This window comes from Rhamphochromis sp. 'chilingali' (genome assembly GCF_963969265.1).
Source record: "Rhamphochromis sp. 'chilingali' genome assembly, chromosome: 18".
NCBI classification, from domain to species: domain Eukaryota; kingdom Metazoa; phylum Chordata; class Actinopteri; order Cichliformes; family Cichlidae; genus Rhamphochromis; species Rhamphochromis sp. 'chilingali'.
In genome coordinates, this window is record NC_137945.1 from 5,622,803 (window position 1) to 5,642,452 (window position 19,650).

The window sequence follows — 19,650 nt, forward strand, 5'->3', positions numbered from 1 at the left end:
TTTACCATTCAATATCTAAATGATTCATAGAAGATTCGGGAGAAGGTCCTGAGGTCAGATGGAACCAAAATCAAAAATTTGGCAGCAGCTTGTCCTGCTTGAAGGAGAAATCGTAATGAAACTTAAGCTTTGAGTTGCCAAGCCATGAAAACTAAAGGATTTACAGAGTTTCTGGAAAGATGAGTGAGATAAAATTCATCCTAACATTTGTGCAAACCTTCAAGAAGTGACTTACTGCTGTGCTTGCCAACGGGGGTTTCTCTAAAATAGTAAGTCATGTTTTGCTTGTGGGGTCAAATACTTATTTAACGATATGCAATTTAATTTATATAATGTGTTTCTCTTCATTTGGTTTATATTAATTCTATTTTTATTAAATGAAGCTATTATAAAAACGAGACACTGTTCATGTACTTGTGAGCAAACTGACAAATTCAGCAGGGGATCAGATAATTATTTCCCTCGTATGTAACGAGATGTAAAATATTGAAAGCAACTTTCCAAATAATATGACTGTAACTGTGAAAACATCCTCATGTCAAAATCATCAAACTTTATGCAGATAAGATGTCAGTCTAATGGAATTAACTGTTTGTTTGTTTGTAATTAAAAAATGTGGAATGTATGGAACTACAGTTGGGATGGGTGCTGGGATACTCTTGAAAGGGAGCCTCTTTTGTTGCTTCATGACTTCTTTTGCAGACTGTTGGGAGCCTAACTGCAACCCCCTCTGTCTAACTGTTACAGAGTGTGGGAATTAACTGTTTGTGAAGAAACACCTTTGGGCTGGGATGCTCTTGATAAGGGAGCCTCTTTTGTTGCTTCATACCTTTTTACAGACTGTTGGGAGCCTAACTGCACCCCCTCTGTCTAACTGTTACAGAGTGTGACTAGGTGTGAATATGTGTTTTTTAGAAGTATCGCAGTTTATTTCTAAAGGGATACATGTTGTTTGCGGTGCTCTATTTAAAACTATTGGCCTGTGAAACTTTTAGAAAAGTGAAATGCCCCTAAAGTAGTTAAATCATCTATGTGTAATCATCGAGTCTAACTGTTGCAGACTAGTAGATAATTATAAGACTAGTTGCATTAAAGCCACATTGGGGTTGATACAGCGCTAGTGTGAATATGTACTTTTAGAAGTATCACAGTTTATTTCTAAAGGGATACATGTTGTTGTTGATGTCAGTTTGTAAAGTGTTGTTTTAAAGCCTGAACTCCAGCTTGGCTTATTGGAGCAAGATGCCATAAAGTGAGGAGGGACACTACACAGTCATACATTAAATGCACAAGATAGACTTACCCTAAAGAATACACTGCATTATCTTATTTAAATGAGCCCATAATAAACACACTCTATTAAACAAAACTTCAAACTCAAAGTGGAGGGAGAACCTCAACAGGAAAGTGCTTTCCTTGACATTTTTCCTCCTCCAACCTAAAGTAAAACAATAGCAGACTTAATGAGTTCAGTAATTAGTCTTTTTTTAATACATTAATTTATTATGACACATTTAGAAAGAGGTCTAGTATAATTCATGAAACATGACTCTGACGATCACAGACAGATTAACATTAATCTCTCCACGTTAAAACACGAGCGTGTCGTTTCAGTCACATCATTGAATTATGTTTACATTCATTTTTATAACTCATCTTGTAAAGAGTCCTTTAAAGTTCAGTGATGTTAAGACAGCAGGATAGTGTGGGACATGTTTCTTTTCACCTCTGCTGGGGTGTAAAATCTTCCACTAAAAATCACACAATGGTACAAATGTCTCGTTAATCTTTTTTTCTCCATAATAAACTTTTATACCAGCAGAAAGTGGCCAGAACGTTCAGGAGCTATTTTGAACGGACTACTGACAGTCAGTTTAAAAATAGCTTTGACTTGCTAGCTGCTATTACTACACTGCTAAAGCATGTGGAGCTATATATGTGCAAACACCATCCAGATAACTGGTGTGTGAGATGACACCAGGTCTCAAAGCTATACACAGCAGGCACTTGGTTTGTTTCTGTTGTTAAATAATAATTAACAATAATTCCTGAGTATCCTCCAGAGCAGGGCCTCATTTGGTGAAGGATCGTGATCTTCAATATAGTTCAGAGCCTGTTTTTAAGGCGAAAGTGGGCATCTCGATCACTCAGAGAGTTTTCTGTGAATTTTTTAGTTGAGAAGAAGACATTTTTAGGCATCTCCACAAAAAAACATTTCTGTAAGAACACATCGAGTTCCTCGCTGTCTGGATGCAACTTTGGCTTCTGAAGAAGAAAGTATCCGTTCATGCAAGCACACAGACTTGCCAAACAAAAGTATCCAGTAGTCTTAGAAAATAGAAAAATAAAGTGAATCTCTCTAAGAAACTCCTAGTTCCTCTTCAGTGTGTAACAGTGTGAGTGCTGCTTGTGTTAGTATTTCGTCAAAGTCTGGTCTCAGGGCTGTTTTGTGGCACTCCGGAGCGCTGATTCTCACTTTGTGTCTCCATCTGAAACAGGAGAAACACAGGAGAAGGGTAAGAGGATGGATACTTGGTCTACAATTGAATCAGTGTACCTGGCTACAGCAGTTTACCCAAATAAGTTCATCTCTAATTATCAAGATACTGCATATTTATAAGGCTGTTAGTTTAAGATAGAAGAGCCTGTTTTTTCTAGACATGAGGATAGATCAAATTTGGCCTTTAAAAAAAGAAGAAGAAAAAACACACTCCAGTTCTGTTCTGACATTTGTTTAGGCAACAAAAGTCACCTTTGTACCAACCTTTGGCTGAACGCAGCTCAGTGGCCTCTTCTGGATCTTTGCTGGCCTCGGTGTTTCTTCCTGCAGACAGAAGAGAGAATATCAGCAACACTGAATAAATAAATCAGCAATGGCTTCGGCTTACAACATTTCTGTACACAAGGACAATACACCTATGGCTTTTTTGCCCCCCACCCCCCAACAGCCCATTTAACTAGTTTAGGGTATTTTAACTAGTTAGGAGCATTTTGCTTTTTCTTTAGTGCTATTTAGGAGCAAATAGTTCTCAAACAGAGCACCACAAACAACATGTATCCCTTTAGAAATAAACTGTGATACTTCTAAAAAACACATATTCACACCTAGCCACACTAGCGCTGTATCAACCCCCAACGTGCCTTTAATGCAACTAAACCTCTAATTATCTACTAGTCACAAACACCCTGCAACAGTAAGACTTGTTGATTACACATGGATGATTTAACTACTTTTTTCTTTAGCGCTCCGAAAAGACACAGAGGCTAATAGTTTTTAAACAGAATACCACAAACAACATGTATTCTTTTAGAAATAAACTGTGATACTTCTAAAAGCGCATATTCACACCTAGCCACACTCTGTAACAGTTGGACAGAGGGGGTTGTAGTTAGACCCCCATCAGTCAGTGAGCGCTGTTATTTAGACATAGATGATTTAATTTAATGTTGGTTTATGTTGGTTTATAATGGAGCACTGTAACAAAAAATAATTTCCCCCAGGGATCAATAAAGTATTCTGATTCTGATTACAGTTAGGTCCCCAACAGTCAGCAAAACAAGTCATAAAACAATAAAAGAGGCTCCCTTTATCAAGAGCATCCCAGCACACATCCCAACTGTAGCTCCATTATCTTACCATCTCAGAGGTCAACTGAAACCATGTCCAACAGAGTCTCCAAAGGCTTTCCACCTTTCTTCTTTACAGCCTACTCTTTTATCTCTACATCTCAGAGGTCAACTGAAACTAGCCCCACCCATATAAAACACCCTAAGCAGACACCCTGTATTTTTCCTCACTACTTCACATTGACCCTTGAGAGCATAACACTTCGTTCATCAGCAAACCTAACAGCGTTCTTTTTAACATGGACAACATATATGGTAAGTAAAACAAGACTATTAATGGATTCTTAAATGTATACCCCAGTATATCATAAAATATTCAAACTGTTTTCTTTTTCTAAACAAAAGCCTGATTTTTAGGAGATCGGCACAACGGGACACCATACTTACACTTACACAAGGTTTGTGTTTCTTCTTCTTTTTTTAAAAACAGTCATCAGCTCACACAAAACAGTCTCATTGTTTTAGAAGCAATATTACCTGCTTCTCACATAGTAACATTTAAAATGTATATTTCTCTTTCTTTCTACAGGATCACAAAGCTATATTGGGCAAACTACACCTCTAAAAAACACAAGGTAAATACAGTGTTACACATGTTTTAAATATATGCGTGTTTGTTTAAACCTTGTATTAACTGGGCTTATCCCCCAGTCACAGGTTCAATAAGTTGTCCAGAAAAACCTACAGAAGCCGGTGCAATAAGACCAAGCCATACGCTAGGTATGTATACAAGTCTCTATACATGACGCTCAATTTAAAGGAAAAAAAAGGTTTTAAATATTTACAAATGTTCTAATACGCCAGGCCTGAGACAGAGTACACAGCGTGTCAAGAATCGGGGCCATCCGGAATAACGCAGAACAAAGTGTGAGTATAGGCATAAATAAATCAAAAGAGCCAAACACATCCTGTTTTTGAAATGATACACCATCTATACATACGTATATATATATATATATATATATATATATATATATATATATATATATATATATATATATATATATATATATATATCCACAGGGATCAAGCAAGAAATAGCAGCTAAAGTCAACCAACATCAAGAAGCAACACCGGGGAACTTGCAAGAAATAGCAGGGGATCTAACTAGTATCCAGCAGACAATAAACAATACCTCGGGTTTATTACATCTCATAAATACCACCGTTCTAAATAGGTGACTTTTAAAATCCACACCATGGATCCACCCCGTAAATTATTCAAACACAATGATGGTACCTCCACTCGAGCTAAATGGTTTGACTTTGACGCTTTTAACCAGGCGGTTGCACAATTAGTAAGCAACTATCAAGTTTTGCATGCAACACTTAGCAGTCTCGCTGCAGCACGCAGTGCTGTGTCTAATGAGCGCGCTTGTCCAACTCATTCTGAACCCGTTGCTGATGATGCTGTTGATCAACCAACCGAAACACATCCAGATTTGCCTGTAGTTGTTGTTACTCAAGCTACCGTCGATTGTCTTATTACTGGGGCTTCTGTCACGCCTGAAAGGGTGTGTGCACCTAGCACACATGCTTATCGGGGTGGTGCTGACGCTACTGCATCTGTTGCTGCTGCTGCTACTGTAGATGCTGCTGCTGCTACTGTAGATGCTGCTGCTGCTACTGTAGATGCTGCTACTGTAGATGCTGCTGCATCACCACACAGCCCCTCAAACAATGGAAATTCCTTAAGTGTTAACCATTCACAAACAGGTGCTGCAGCAGTCGGACCCATTGTTCAGTAGTTTGTATCCGCACTCTGAGGGTCTGCTGAATTGTTTTTCAATATGGCACTTTTTGACGAACTGCAGATGATGAAATCCTCTTTATTGTGGAAACTGTCCCTAAGCTAATGTTGCTCATACTTACTAAGTTCCCTAGCTACTTCTTTACTATGTCAGTAAACTCTTTGAAAGGAAAGCTGTTGTAGATTTAAAGAAACATCTTAATTGAAGCGAAGGCTAAAAATTGGAATGAATTTTATGTGACTGTTCATATTAAAGCCAACAACAAGTGAAAATCCAAAACCGACTCCAATCCTTTATTAATGATCCCCCCCCCCCCCCCTCTCTCTCTGTGTGTGTGTGTGTGTGTGCCCTCACAGAAGGAAGGTCACAGCAGGAGCTTTTCTCAAACGCATTTCCAATCAGTTTATTTTTTACAAGAAGTGTAGCTCATACAATGGTATAAATGTATTCTTTGCGATACTTTATAAATATGAAACTCTAAAGATTTTGAGTTCAGACACATTGTGAATCAAGAATCTAAATATTTGTGTCACAATGCTTTTATAGAAATCATTGTGACACAAATATTTAGATTCTTGAGGGGGCAAAAAAGCTATAGGTATATTACTACTGACAATGTCTGCTTCTGACCTTGTCACAGACAGGTAATAGTCAAATATTCCAAAACAGCACTTCCTTTCTCTTTGCCTGCTTTACTTAAGCTTGACCACAATGAAGATCAAGAAAAGATCTGAACTAGTGTTAAAACAGAGAAACAAACAAAAGAACTGGGTTAAAAGAACTGTGATGCACAAAGAACACAAAGCACTCACACAAAACTACTTAAAATGACACCAGATATCTGCAGTGGTGAATTCAAAAAGTTCAAAAGATGGAATAAAATATTCAAATTTCATTTTACTACTGCAGTAGACATAAATACGTAATAGTTGCTGCTAATTCCAAAGGCTGAAAATCCACTCACTGGTCAGTTTTTAGTTACACCTGAACAGCTGCCCCTTCCAGCTGAGCATCAAAATGAGAAAAGAAAGTGATTTAAGTGACTTTGAACGTGACCCAGTTTTTGGTGACAGATGGGTTGGTCTGAATATTTCAGAAACATTTGATCTACACATCCAGCTCCATCAAGAGAAAATATCCAGTGAGGCACATTTCTCTAGTGAAAATGCTTTGCTGATGCCAGAGGTCAGAGCAAATAAGCACTCATTACAACCAAGCTATGCAGAAGAGCATCTGTTCACACAGGATCTCCAACACTGAATGACAGAACAAAGGAAAAACATTGCCCGGTTTGAGGAGTCTCCATTTAAGCTGCAACATTTAGATGGGAGGGTCAGGATTTGGCATTAACACCATGAAAGAGCTCGCAGCTGACAAACCTGCTGCCACTGTCCAAAGCTATCATGGCAATAATGACCTCCAGCACTTTGCTAACTCTACGTCACAAAGAATTAAGCAACAGTTCAATGAACCTCACTTTTCTTTGTATTTAAATGATTCAACTATCTCCTATTATTGCTGTAATTTAGATAATCCACTCGGTTAGGAGCTTTCCTAAAAGCAAAATTGACAGTTACCCAAATAGAAATTGGCTGTTGCAGCTCCTCCAACTAAACACGAGGATACAGATGACGTGCAACGCACAAAAAATTGCACCAATTACAATAACAAACTACAACATCTGAGTATGATATTGATTAGTGCTTTAAACTATACATCAAGTTGCAGTCAAAATGCGGTCAAGCTGCGGTCAGCGGAAAGTTTTCCCTCATGCTCGCCCTACTCAACATCAGGTGAGTACAACCACATTTATCATCTAACACACACCTATGCCCCACAACTGTGCACCGATACAGTGTGTGCATGTTAACCAACCCTTTTACTCCAAAAAAGCAAAAACTCATTTGGCTCCAACGGCTGGGCCCAGATTTCTTACCCAGATGTCTTAAATTGGTCAATATAATAAGTGTGTTGTGGTTTGATTAGCTGACGCGGTAAATTTCTGAGACAAACTTGAATTCTTTAAGATTAAAAAGTTAAATATTTGCAATAAAAACTCAGAGATTCATTTTAATTGGAGGTTAAAAAAACAGTCCAGCTTGTTTTAATCTATTTATGTATATTTATTTGTGTTTCTTTTAAGTCTTATGTAAAGGCCACCATTTCTTCAAACTAACTTCCACTTAAAACATCAGTATGAGAATCAGTTAGCGCTAAAATGTTTCAAGTTCTGAGTGCAGTAAAGTTGTTGTTTCACAGCTTTTCTTTCAACTGGAGTCCATCTTTACCTTTTAGCTTCCGGTAGACCAGAATCCCTCCCAGAGACAAAAGCAGTAGTCCAACCACCAGGCCCAGAATCCACAAATATGATGGACTGCCTTTTGTAGTGTTCTTATCTGCACAATGCAACAAAAATAAAAAAGTAACAGAAACAGGTTAATTTCAACAATACAGATCATTATACAAAACACTCAGCCTTAAGGGGTATTTGTTATACTCAGTTTGTTTTTTACCTAATTAAACACGGCCAAGGGTTTAAAATAATGAGGTGAGAATATGTTCAAGTCATCTCTGTGAATCAAAAGCTCAGGCTGAAGTTTGCTCTTAATGCAGGCAGTTGTGGCTCTGTAACCTACACTACTGGTTGCTGCTCATGTGGTTGTCTCAGTCACACAGCTCTGGCTGTGATCACAGAAAACCCCGCCCACCTGTTATAATATTCATTTTTTGTGAGGGGCAGCCAATCAAAAGTAAATTGGTCTGAAAGGGGACGCGTTAAAGGCTTGTCGCTTGACTTAATTTGAACAGAGGGCCTTAAAATCATAAAATCAGCAAAGCCTCTGTAGTAGAGTCTAAGATTTTAAACTATGGAGCTGGAAATGGTCATAATGGGGCTTCTTTTTAAAAATACAGTAATCAGCTGTTTTTAGAGAAAGAAAACAACATTACATATTACATTTATCTGTTTTTAAAGCCAAATAATGTAGCGTGTGGATGCACAGATAAGATCATTTATAAAAGACAATTAAAAATTATTATTAATTTAAAAAGCACATTGCTTAACCTTCGACATATCCCAGTGCTGGATGTTAGATTGTTGATTGTTTGATTGATGTTAGATTGTTGAAATCATTTTTGAAATCATTTCCTGTGTCTGTAACCTTACCAACAGGACTGCCGATGATGATGTCACTACGTTCAGTGTGCGTGCCGTACGGCATGGATAACACACACGTGTATCTGCCCGTGTGCTCCGACTCCTTGGGGTCCATCAGTCTTATTGAGCTATCTCCAAATGAGACCTTGAAGGGGTCCAGCTCCGCGTGGCTCTTCCAGGGCGGTGAGGAGATGATGTTTTCTGACCGGCTGTCATAGGTTAAGATGGTTGAAAGGTCCTCGCCATTAGAGAAAGTCCACTTGAGGGAGGGTTTGTTCATGTAACTGGGGACGGCGCAGGGAACTGTCAGGTCTGTCCCTGGAGATTCTCTTATTTCTACAGGAGAGACACAAATAGGATTACTGCCAAAATAAGGTACACGTTGCATCTAAAAAAAATAAAGTATTTTGCTGTTGCTTTGTACACTTTTTTACTCTGTTGGAGTCTATTGGAGTACTGGGGTACGTAATTCTACTTTAAAATGTTCTCCTTTGTTTAAAAAAAAATATCTCATACTGAGTCTTGGTGTAAACCCCTCAGTTCATCCATGTTGTTTTAGCTCCTCCCCTTTAACCCAGCCTTTTTATGATTGGCTGCCACTTAAAAACAGAAGGTTTGAAGCAGGTGGGTAGGCCCAGTATGTAGTATATATTAAGTGAAGGGGTCAAAGACTACAGTTCTTTTGTTGTTCTCAGTGAGGCCTTGGAAGAGGGCCACTTTTGAACTTTTGGACAATCCTTTTAGGTAAAATATTATAAAATGTGCTTTTATGTAGCTCGAAGGTTAACATGTATTTGTAAATATTTCAAGTAGATGAGGTGTGCATTGGCAAGGAGTAAAGTCCTTGTGCAATTTCTACAGACTGACTGGTGTAGTAGAAGGCTGAATCACCTTGCAGACCTAATGGAATGAAGTCTGTTGGTTTTTCTTGCCATTTATGTATTTGTACTGTATTTTATTGTGTATTTAATGTTTTAATGTTTTATGAATGAAGATGTTTTACTTCTATTATGCAGTTGTCAGTGGGCAATGGACTACAAGTTGGTATTGTGTGAAATGTTTTAATCCAAAGAATTCAATTTGTTGTTTGGACCTTTAAACATATTTGGTGATTTGTCCTGAGCATACACCCTACAATTTTTGCTTCTAATGAGTCTATTACTATCATAAATGGAAATGTTGAAAGAAAGAAAATATGTTCCTCTATAAAATGATTTCAGCTTTATCAAATTGTCCCTCTCGTAAAGTCTGCAGGTTTACAGTTTAGCAACCGAGTGCAATATGAAATCCTTCCACTAGATGCTGTCATAACACTCCCCATGCAAAGTCTTCAAAAAGCCTGAGTGCATGTCATAAATCACCGTAGGAAATCTGGAATTTTTTAACTTAAATCAACAAAACACAAAACAAAATTACATGAACTGAAGAAATAAGTGAAAGGTCTGACTGCGGCATGTTTTCCTCCGTCCACAATGGAAACTGCACCCATCATGACAGAGAGGTGGAGTAGTGGAATATATTTTAACACACGGTGGCATCATTCAACTCTTACAACTATGAAGAATGAATCACCTCGCTGTCTTATCGAAGCAGTCCAGGTCTGTCCACTGTAGAGTCTGGTGACTTTGCAAATGTAGATGATGTCCGGCAGTCCTTTCAGCTTCTTGAGACGGCTGTCCACACTGTACAGACCCATCTTGTTAGGTATTATGCGCGTGACTGGTCTGAGGGATTCAAATGTTGGGGGTTCAGTCTCCCAGGTTACTCGAGGAGCTGGGAAGACATTGTTAACGGTGCACTTCATCTCCTCATAGCCACTCATCCTAGACTGCTCCAGGAACAGGCCTCGGATTGGGGCTACACACACACACACACACACACGGGAGGACATAAAAACACAACATGGTAAATACTCCCTAAGAAACTGCTTTAGCTGATATCATTCCTATATAGCCAACGTTGCACCTTTGTGACCACAATACACAAACACAGGGAGAATATCAGTCCATGATAAAATATAATAAAAGAGAATAGGCAAACTTAAAAAGACTGGTTTTAAATGTAGGGAGAATGTGATAGGTTGCGAATGTGGGGTGGCTCAGATGAGCAGATGTCATAATGAGATAAAAGAGCTCAGAGTTCAGGAAGCACTGTGCTGAAGAACAGAGAGGTAGGGAGGTGTGGGATTGTGGACAGACTTGAAAGTGAGAAGCAGAATATTAAAATTCATGTGATATTTCAGTGAAGCTGTTGAAGAATTTGAGTAATATGTTCTATGACATGGACCTGCTGAATCTGTGGTTATTTTGCTTGTTATTTTATTAGCATTATTAATGCATTGATTCATTGTAATAGCTGCAAAGATAAATGGAAAGTGTAGCACTGAGAGCTGTGAGAGCACAGTAATTTCAAATTCCTGTTTATGATCTGTACAAATGGTTTTTAACAATAAAGCTGACTTTGACCTTGACTTTGAAAGACAGTCTATAATAAAAACATTTATTTTACAATTCTTAGAAGTCTGAAAGTCAATATTTGGTATTAGCAAACACCACCGGAACTGTCTTGGGCAAGGTTTCTTATAATTTCTTTAAGTAGTCTTCAGGGATAGTTCTCCAGGCTCCTTAAACAAACAAATCATAACAACAGTTGCCTCAAGGTGCTTTCATTCCTGTCAAACTGCTTTAAAACAGAAAGAAAAACCAAAACATTGCTCCGAAAACAGTCAGGTACAACGTACTGAAAACAAATGACAAAGCAGCTGATGTGCAGCCTGGGGAACTATTGCTCAAGACCACTAAAAGTCTCACTGCTTTAAAGCAAACTCGAAAAACATAAGCAGTGATTCTTTTGCACAAGGCTGCATCTGGAATCATTAAATATCTAGTTGTGACATCGAATCGAAACTCACCTTCTATCTTCAAGATGACTTTTGCGTTGTGTTCACCCGCTGAGCTGTTTACGTGACACCTGTACATGCCCCTGTCCTTGAGAACGCTGCGCCTGAGCATCAGGGTGGCATTGCCGCGAGACAGCAGAGGTTGAAAAATGTGGGCCCGTCCGCTGAGATGATCATGATTGAAATACTCCTGATGATTGAAATACTTGTAGACCACCACGTCTTGCCTGAACCATTCAATGGTCTCGTTGCTGCCGGGCTGGAAGCTGCAGGGGAGCAGACAATCCTCCGAAAAAACGCACATCACATTCACATCTGGAGAAGAAGAGTGAAGATGAGAACATGGTGATTTTCATTGAAATGTTTGGGAATGAGTCAACATGTTAATTATATGTCACCAGACTAGGAATCCTCTGCAACTGAAGTAACTCAAGTTGAGATACAGCTTGAATTTTTCCTTGTCTATCTTAGTTTATGGAACTGAATAGCTAAAGCTGGGTCCTGCTTATGGAACACGGCCTGAACTTACATGCTATATAACAATGTACACTACAGACCACCTTCAGACAGCATTACTACAGTCTTTAATGACTTATCAAGACAACATGTTCACCCCTTCACACAAAAACTCAACATGCGCTCAGCAGATTACAACAACCCCAGAAACATGGAATATTTCAGTATGTTCTCATCCTGCGGTGTCACATAACTCTGTTTTGTCTGATTGCACTACAGAAACACTTTCTTTTGGCATCTGTGCTTTTATACAATATTGACCACCAAGAGTTCTTCTTTCAGCTGCTCCCCATTGATAATTGGTGGTGACATAAGTTGTACGTTTGCAAGGAGAGTGAGGTGTGGGTGTATTTTGCGCTCGGTGTCTCTTTTATCCCAGGGTTTAATCTTCACTCACTTTTAATTTAGTTTTCAATTGCTGTTTAGGTTTAGGCATAAGAACCAACTTGGTTGGGCCTTGAGAAAAACATAAACTGTCACTATAGTAATCTTCTTTCTTAAAGAAAGGACAAGTTGGGAGACACACCTGCCTCAATAAAGCCATGACATAAAAATAAATAAGCACAAAAGAATAGCACAAGGCTACTAGCACAAAAGAACTGTGCTAGTAGCCGTGAGAAAAATGTGTTATTTTACACGAAACAGGCTGGAAATCTTGCATTAAGTTCAGCACTTTTTCATTTCTGGATCTAAACCAACCAACTCTTGGTCCTTAAAGACCTCTGAAGAGAAACATATGGAAGAAATCTGTAATACTAATGATGTGGCTGTCCTTTCATTATTAAGCTGCTCAGGACATGACACATTATTTCTTCAAGTATGACGCAGGTGTTGCCAAAACAACAACAACCATGTCAAATCAAATCTGTTTTCAGACAGAATATCCCACTCGGTTTTTTTTTAGTTCCTGTTCAGACAAAATATAAAGAAAATTTATATATAAAAGTATACATATATATATATATTTTTTTTTAAAGTATATATATATTTATATATAAAAGGTTCATAGACCGTACTCCTCTGGTTGACCATCATTATTTAACCTGCTAGGCTCCAGGGGTTTTCTGAGCTTCCCCCTCAAAAATAAAATGCCCAAAATAAAAGGAGTATTTCTCTGCAATTACAAACTCTGTGTAAACAGTCTCGGTACCAAAATAAAGCTAACACTTGTGAGCTTTCATCAGAGGTGTAAATAGTACTGCCAATGTTATTATGTCAAAGTCACTGTGACTCAAACACAGAAAAACTAGATTTTTTATTTCCCTTGCCTGATTCCCTTAAAAATATTTTATGGCAAATAACACCTTTGAAAATGTGCTTTGGTTCATATTTAACTCCAGGAAATCATGTAACTGTTCTTTGGTGTCTTTTTGGTGTCTTTGTTTTGTTTGGTGGGTGTAGAAATGGTTTATGTGAGATTTTAACAGAGATTCAGAGGTTTCTGTGGCTACTACACATGTTGGGACTTATATTTTTGACCCCGTGTTATAACCGATTAGACGCGATCGCCTCCCTTTTGCCCCCTGTTCTGGGGGCGTGGATGCTTAACTAGTTAAACACTAGCAAAACATGGTACAATAGTCAATATTATTCCCACTGCATGGCTGCTGCAATATCCTTTTTAACAGAACTGTATTATAAGTGTATTCTTAATTTTATATTTGCTATTTTATTCTGGGGAATGAGTGATTAGTGCAAGCATGTATATGATTGCATGTTCTGCTGAAACGTAAGTTTTGCTCCACTTTCACTGAACAATGCCCAAGTGCAACAACAATAAAGGAGTCCTTATCTTTATGTTCATCTTTTATTTTATTCTTGATATTCATCTTTATCTTTATTATTTCACACCCCTCCAAAGGCCTGCTTTAGGCTTCTCAACTTAGACTAGAAGTACTTCAGGTTTCAGGGAGTGGTGCTTAATTGTGACGGTTAAACGTTACGGTTGAATAACTGTTGAGTTCAGGGCATTTGGGTAAGCAGTTTGCAAGAAATTTGCAATGTAATCCTACTTGTTTTCTACGCAGTGACACACAAATACACACTAAGTGATCATATTCTCGTATCTTTTTAAAATAGTGATACTGATACAAAAATAAAACTGGGTTACACTCGCAGCTCTGCACTAGTTCACAAGTTCCAAGAATAAGGTGCAGCTTAACAGATATCGGTATCATTCTGTTGATGTTTAGTTGGTTCAGATTCAAGGTAAACGACAGCCTGGCTCTCTGTATCCTCACCTGATCAAACAAGCCAAACTACAGGGTGGGCCATTTATATGGATACACCGTAATAAAATGGGAATGGTTGGTGATATTAAAGTCCTGTTTGTGGAACATTAGTATATGTGAGGGGGCAAACTCCTCAAGATGGGTGATGACCATGGTGGACATTTAGAAGTCGGCCATCTTGGATACAACTTTTGTTTTTTCAATAGGAAGAGGGCCATGTGACACATCAAACTTATTGGTAATGTCACAAGAAAAACAATGGTGTGCTTGGTTTCAACGTAACTTTATTCGTTCATGAGTTATTTACAAGTTTCTCTTTGTTCACAACCATTGACATGTCGAAGAGGTTAACACGTGAGGAGCGGATCAAAATTGTGTTGATATCTGGTGAACGCAGTAACCGGGTCATTGCAGCAGATTTCAATGCAAGACACCCTACGAGACCACCCATCTCCCATGCTACAGTCAGCAAACTGCTTGCTAAGTTTCATGAAGCTGGTTCAGTGTCAGATTTTCCAAAATGTGGACGCAAGAAAACTGTCACTAATGAAGAAACATCAGTGGCTGTCCCAGCTTCATTCAGCAAGAGCCCACAGCGTAGCACTCGCCGCATGTCACTGGAGAGTGGCATTAGTCGAACATCCCTTTGGCGGATATTAGCTACTCACAAATGGCACCCTTACAAACTCCAGCTACTGCAGCATCTCAACGAGGATGACCCAGATCGGCGCACAGAATTTGCAGAATGGGCAAAACAAAAACTGGAACAGGACCCTCAGTTCACGCAGAAGATTTTGTTCAGTGATGAGGCAAACTTTTATGTGAATGGTGAAGTTAACAAACAAAACCACCGCTATTGGTCTGACACTAACCCACATTGGATGGATCCCTCCAAGACTGTTGGAACAACAAAAGTGATGGTTTGGTGTGGTATATGGGGTACAATGATAGTGGGTCTATTCTTCATCAACGGAAACCTCAAGGCCACTGGATATTTGAAATTGCTACATGATGATGTGTTTCCCTCTTTATGCACTGAAGCTGGCACGTTTCCTGAGTTTTTCCAGCAAGATGGTGCACCACCACATTATGGGTGCCAGGTCCGAGCATTCCTAGATGAACAGTTTCCTGGAAAGTGGATTGGTCGTCGCGGGCCAGTTGAATGACCCCCAAGGTCTCCCGATCTGACCCCCTTAGACTTTTATCTTTGGGGTAATCTGAAGGCAATTGTCTATGGTGTGAAGAGACGAGATATGCAGCACCTGAAACTACGGATACTGGATGCCTGTGCTGGCATTTCTTCTGCGGTGTTGTTATCAGTGTGTGAAGAGTGGGAGAAGAGGGTTGCATTGACAATCCAACACAATGGGCAGCACATTGAACACATTTTATAAGTGGTCAGAAACTTGTAAATAACTCATGAACGAATAAAGTTACGTTGAAACCAAGCACACCATTGTTTTTCTTGTGACATTACCAATAAGCTTGATGTGTCACATGACCCTCTTCCTATTGAAAAAACAAAAGTTGTATCCAAGATGGCCGACTTCTAAATGGCCACCATGGTCACCACCCATCTTGAGGAGTTTGCCCCCTCACATATACTAATGTGCCACAAACAGGACTTAAATATCACCAATCATTCCCATTTTATTACGGTGTATCCATATAAATGGCCCACCCTGAACAATAGGCACACTCACAAAAACACACTCTGGATGAGTTCCATCATCTTTTATTCACTCGCTCATCTCGTTGTCAGTGTCTGGCACATTGAGAGTTTACTCTGTTTTGCATTAATGCCCTGCAGTTTATGTTTAACCCCAAAATGTGAAAAGTGTACACTCATTGTGTGATGATGAATTTGCCTCTGATACCATTGTACACAGGTGTTGATGTGCATGTTTAAACAAAGTAGTCAGTGAGAGAGAAAAACAGCCAAGCTTTGGAAATAAAACACCAAAGAGGAGCATCGAGCACTACTGGATCATCACCGGATAAGAAACATTTTATTATCAAATATTCGTGACAGCAGCAGAGCAAGAAAGCTGCTGTTCACCAGTGAGACACGATCTTAACACCAATCTTTGAACTGTTTACATGATCTCAAATGAAACCTAAATCTCATTTTTACTCTTGTTCAAAACACAAAGTGGGAGTAACAGGAATGTCTTCATTTTCACTCTAATGGCATGAAGCCAGTGCAGGCAGGTGGGTTATTCCTCTGGACAGCAATGAATAGACTGCAGTAATGTTTACCACATGAGGTGACTCAAACAGGAAATCAAACTGCATTCGTGAGAAATACAAGTTTTAAAAAATAGCCTGTTTCTTGTTCCTACATGCCCTCCTGTCATATACAGTCAGGAAGTTTGAAGACATTCCTGAGATAAGATTTTTTTTTTTGATACACAAACAGCATTAATAATAAGAACAATGGGCTATGGCTCTCTACATCCTCTTGCAGACCATTACATGTGGAAACCATTTGAATACAAGCGCGCTGATCCACACAGGTGTACACACGAGTGTTCACTGCTCGTAGACTTAAATTACACCTTTCTTGGCTGCTACTTCAAAGCACATTGTGCGCTGTCTGTCCTGCGTGCTGCACAACAACATTGAATATTTAGTATTTACTGCTGTTTACACTTAGCTAGATTAATGCGATGGTGTTATGTTTAGTATGTTGCTTTGGGGGTTTTTTTGCTTGTTTTCTATTCTTCTTCTCTCAACAGGTGATCCAGGAGATTTTTTTTCCTCCCCCCCTTTCTCACTGTCCCTCTCCCCTTCTGTTTTTCTTTTCCTTCCTCTTTCTTTCTCCCTTTCCTATCCCTCACTCATGTCTGTCCCGTCTGTAACATCTGAAAATAAAATAAAATAAATAATAAAAACAAAGGTCGATCAAATGGACCAATACGGCAATGCCACGATGATCCATTTGGCAAAATGAATCCATTGGGTATCCTTGTTGGTCTTCAGACAACAATTCTGATGGCTAAAGAACCAAATGGGACAGGCAAAAAAAAAAATAAGAACAATGTTAGTGCAGCCAGTGCTAGTAACTCGTCACAACTTAAATGTCTCGGGTTTGGTCATTCTTTATGACTGCTGAGCTGTGATTGGAAGAACAAACAGCTCAACTGGCACTGAGTGGATTCACAGGGTCATCAGTGAACTCCACAAAAAGCTCGAGAAAACGAGCTTGTTGTCTGTTCTCGTTTGGACTTCCTTTATTGGACACGTACAGTTGCAATACACTTAAGTTTTAAAAACCTGCTCAGTGATCTCCTAAAACAGACCAAAGGCTGCTGTTTTTAATTATATGTCCAGAAACTGGAGGATTTAGTGCATTTGTCCCAGACTGTTTTCTACAGCGGATTAATGCATTTGTATTTAATACTGCTCAAACATGCTGCGTTTATTCACAGAGAAACCACTGAGGATTTCATCACCATCAGAAGACTATTTGAAAAGAGCATAACTTTTAGTTACCACTGATGCAGTGATATTTATGAATCCTTTTTTTCCACAGAGTATTATCATGTAAACATTGTTATCAGCTAATATCTGCCATTTTATTTGTCATTAGCCTGCTGGGAAATAACAGTGGGCGGTGTTTATCTCAGATTCAGATAAACTTTATTAATGCCCAAATAAGGGCAATTTGTTTGCAGCTTACCCACATGACCTACTCTCACACAACCACCAATCACAAACACTGTTCCATGTCAAGACAAACAACTATAAGGTCAATAAATAAACCAATAAATAAATACATTAAAAGAAAGAGTAAACCATAAAATTAAACATCCACAGAAAGATTGATCTAAATGTATCCTGTCAGCGTTAAGTGAGCTAACAGCTGAGAGAATGGAGGATTTTAAGTATCTGTTTGTTCTGCACTGGAATGTAGAACAAACAAAGGTAACAGCAACCTGAGAGCAACTTCCTGAACTCAGATGACAAAACATGTTGCCTGACGATGTGATTTTGGAGGAGGTATTAATAATGCTGCAGAGGGGGTTTCTGTCCTTAAAAAATAAAAACACTGAAACAGCAGATAAAAGAAAATTCTTACAGCCTTTTAATTAATGAACAATAGAAGTTACATAAAATGTTCTTATAACATTAACAGAGTCCAGCCTCCTTTACAAATATGTTCTCTGTTGACCCTGTTTCACGATGGACTTTGTGTTCACATCGAACTTTAGTTGATGGTCAAAGACTGAGCCTGAGATATTTATAAGACTGTGCTATCTGGGCGTCCATGTCATGAACTGCATCAGCGTTATACTCAATGTTACAGAGTCAGAAGTCAATAATCATTTCCTTCAGATTTAAGTTCACATAGCTGTCATTGCACCGCTTCACAAATTCAGGTAAAACAGGACCAGAACCTTGAAGCAAATGCGAGAGGACAGAAGGACAGCGTCATCAGGAAACTTTTCCCGTAAGACGTCAGCTGTTGGTGTGCATAATAAGTAGAAGGCGTGACAGAACATAGCTGTGAGGCAAACTGGAGCTTGACGCAATCCTACTGGACATTTGCTGGGACCTGTTGGGCTGTTGCAGTGAGAAAGTTTAAAATCAGCATCAGGTGCTGATCTGAAAGTTTAAAAGGGAATGCTCTCCATCAGATGATGAGGCTGAATCCTACTGAAAGCAGAAGAGAAATCAACAAACAGAAGTCCTGAGTCAGGACTGTGTTTTCTGAGCTGCTCATAGACTCTGTTTAATATAAAGAGGTTGTACTTGTACTTGGCTGATAAACAAATTGCAATGAACTGGTCTGGTCTGAGATCAGCCTTTATTTGAGTTGTTTTGTTTTCGGAGTAGGTATGTTAGTGGATGTCTTCCAGATTGTGGGGAATTGTCCACTATCAAGATACCACTGAAAAACTAAGATGATCAGCAGAGTTCAGAGTGTGCCCACAAATGGCATCAGGACCCGCAGCCTTTCTTAACCCTCAAAGACCCAAACTATTGAAAAATACCCAGAAAATTCTGATTTTTTTTTTGAACTGAGATGTTTATTAACCCTTATAACAAAATCCACCAAATATTTTGTTGCTATATCACGTTTTGTTTCTTATAGATTTATTATATATTGTTGTATCACATTTCTTACACTGGGCGTTTTTTGCAACTTTTTGATAACAACAATGTTAATTTTAGACAAAAAGAAAGTTTTGTCCATAACATTTTGAAATTATGGCAAACATGGATCGAGGTCTCAGAAACTCAGGTATCAAATATGACACTAAGGGCATTATAGGATTAACTTAACCCTCCTAAATAAGGCCGTGATTTTTTCCTGAGATACTGTATCACAGTCTCTGTAAGAAGATTAAGAGGTTGTCTGTGAAGGTTCTCAGTCATCCAGGTCATCGTAGTCAAAGGAGCTTGCAAAGAAACCAACACCAGCTGTCTGCCATCTATAATCCAGTTTTGAGTTCCCTCCCCAGAC

The 19,650-nt window shown here is 38.9% G+C and overlaps 1 long non-coding RNA gene across 5 annotated transcripts; it reads left to right on the top strand.

Moving 5' to 3' along the window:
* The first annotated feature begins 254 nt into the window (after nucleotides 1–254).
* On the top strand, nucleotides 255–8,689 carry LOC308386072. 5 transcript variants are annotated; one of them, XR_013969711.1, is made up of 7 exons: nucleotides 2,910–3,882; nucleotides 3,973–4,025; nucleotides 4,157–4,202; nucleotides 4,279–4,347; nucleotides 4,432–4,494; nucleotides 5,734–5,813; nucleotides 8,550–8,564. It is a non-coding gene; the product is annotated as an uncharacterized lncRNA (long non-coding RNA). The 5 variants fall into 5 exon arrangements; XR_013969710.1 differs by lacking the exons at nucleotides 5,734–5,813; nucleotides 8,550–8,564 and adding an exon at nucleotides 255–269 and having other exon boundaries at nucleotides 3,707–3,882; nucleotides 4,432–4,643; XR_013969712.1 differs by lacking the exon at nucleotides 5,734–5,813 and having other exon boundaries at nucleotides 2,943–3,882; nucleotides 8,550–8,689.
* The last annotated feature ends 10,961 nt before the right edge of the window (nucleotides 8,690–19,650 follow it).